Below are 1,855 nucleotides of genomic sequence, written 5' to 3'. Positions count from 1 at the left end.
AGCTCTTGTGGGTCATGTAGTAGTTTTCCTAGTGTGATTTTAAAGAAGATTGACTGTGATAGGAAAAAAGCCACAGTTGTGTTGGTTGTTTTGTTCTGACCCAACGTGCTCCTTCCAGAAGCAATGCAGTAGAACAAAAACCAACTAAAAACTGCATCAGAAACTGTAAAAGCTGACATGTTAGCACATTGCATAGCATGAGAGTACATTCTTTCTTTCTTTGGTATAACTGAATATATTCCTTTTCCCTGTAGATGATTATCAAAGTGCAGAAATCCTTGCTTTAGTTTTGGAGGTGCTTTCTTTTTGTGTGGAACGGTACAAGTATCAAATGGTGAAGTATGTTACACGGGAAGATGTGCTAAGAAGAGTCCTGGTATTGTTGAAATCCAAGCACAAATTTCTGGCCTTGGGTGAGTACGGAGTTGTTGTGGTTTCCTTCTTCAGGGCTTTGTGTGTCCTCTGTGCAAGGTGCACCACTATCAGTGTCTACACTTGAGCTCAGAATTGCTGTTGATTTCCTGTCTTTTCCTGGCTACCACTAAGTAGTTTGGAAAGCAAGGTAGTAGCTGTCCATGAGCATAGACCAGTGCAGTTTGTGGTGGGAGAAGGATTGTGGTCTCTTTTGAAGTCCTCAGGGAGCCTTTCAAGTCTTCCTGCCAGTGAGGTTCCTTTGTGATCAGGTGTCTTGCCTCATTTCCATGGAAATCTTGTCCTTCTTTAAGAAGGTCCTGAATCTGGTGCTCCTTGTGGAGAGGGAATGAAATGGTGTGAAGCAGGATAATTAAAGACTTGGGTCTGGTTGTGGGAGGGCAGCAGAGAAAAGTAGGGGAGGGAGCAAACCTCTGAACTTCACACATGCTGAAGTGCATTGCTGCTGGACTTGAGAAAGAAAGCAGTGGTCCCTGATGACCTTCAAATACCCAGCAAAGTCCAAGAAGGAAAGAAAGGGGATTTATCTTGTCAGCAAATGCTGGGTCTGCACTTTTCCCAAGTGCTTCTTAATGCTCTTGCTTTGAGTGTGCATCTTCCTCTTGGGATAATAGCAGGATTTTCAGTTGTTCCCCAAGAAGCAGATTGGAGCCCTGGCACGGGGTGATGAAATGCTTGAATGTGTCTCCCTTCCCACAGCTGCTCTTCGCTTTATGAGGAGGATGATTGCCATGAAAAATGACGTTTACAACCGTTACATCATCCAATGTAACCTCTTTGAGCCGATTATAAACGCTCTGCTGGACAATGGGACTAGGTACAACTTGTTCAATTCTGCCTTGCTGGAGCTGTTTGATTTCATCCTGGTGGTAAGTTCAGCAGCAGCCTCAGCACTGACACAGCCTTGACCTCTCAGGTTGAGAGGCAAAAGGCAGCTCTCCCAGAAAGGAAACCTCCAGGTTTGCTGGAAGTGTCCCAAGTAGAACTGGGACACTGCTGAGTCTCTTCTCTGTTTCTATGGGAAGTTTAATAAAGGAGGATCTGATTGCTTCCCAATTGTTTATGTATGTTTTGGTCCTGGAGAAGGGCTTAGTTACTTTCCAGATGAATCTCAAATGCTTTCTGACTCTCTGAATATGAACCCTGGAGACTGAAACTCTGTTTTGTTCTTCTGCAGGAAGACATCCAGTCCCTTATTGAACATCTAGTTGAGAACTTCTCTGCTAAGCTGGAAACTATCCTCTACGTTCCCACCTTCCAGGCAATGATGGCAAAATATGAGCTAGAAAAGAGTCGGCAAAGCAAGACGTTGGACAGGTATGGCCCAATTTCTGTCTTCTTGTGGCCTCGTGTAGTAGAGCTGCTGTGGGTCACTAGATGAAGTGCTCCATTCAGAAAACTCTCAGCTTATGTAGAGCAGAAT

General features: G+C 44.5%; 1 long non-coding RNA gene across 1 annotated transcript; it reads left to right on the top strand.

Annotated features, from left to right (window-relative positions):
• The first annotated feature begins 360 nt into the window (after window positions 1-360).
• Window positions 361-1,665, top strand: LOC114072904. Its single transcript, XR_003574247.1, has 3 exons — window positions 361-413; window positions 1,132-1,301; window positions 1,610-1,665. It is a non-coding gene; the product is annotated as an uncharacterized LOC114072904 (long non-coding RNA).
• The last annotated feature ends 190 nt before the right edge of the window (window positions 1,666-1,855 follow it).

Source organism: Empidonax traillii, unplaced genomic scaffold (genome assembly GCF_003031625.1).
Source record: "Empidonax traillii isolate 1590-97213 ecotype Southwest subspecies unplaced genomic scaffold, ASM303162v1 scaffold4412:size9649, whole genome shotgun sequence".
In the NCBI taxonomy this organism is placed as follows: Eukaryota; Metazoa; Chordata; class Aves; order Passeriformes; family Tyrannidae; genus Empidonax; species Empidonax traillii.
Note: the sequence above shows the minus strand (reverse complement) of the source record. Positions and strands in the feature narration are given on the sequence as shown.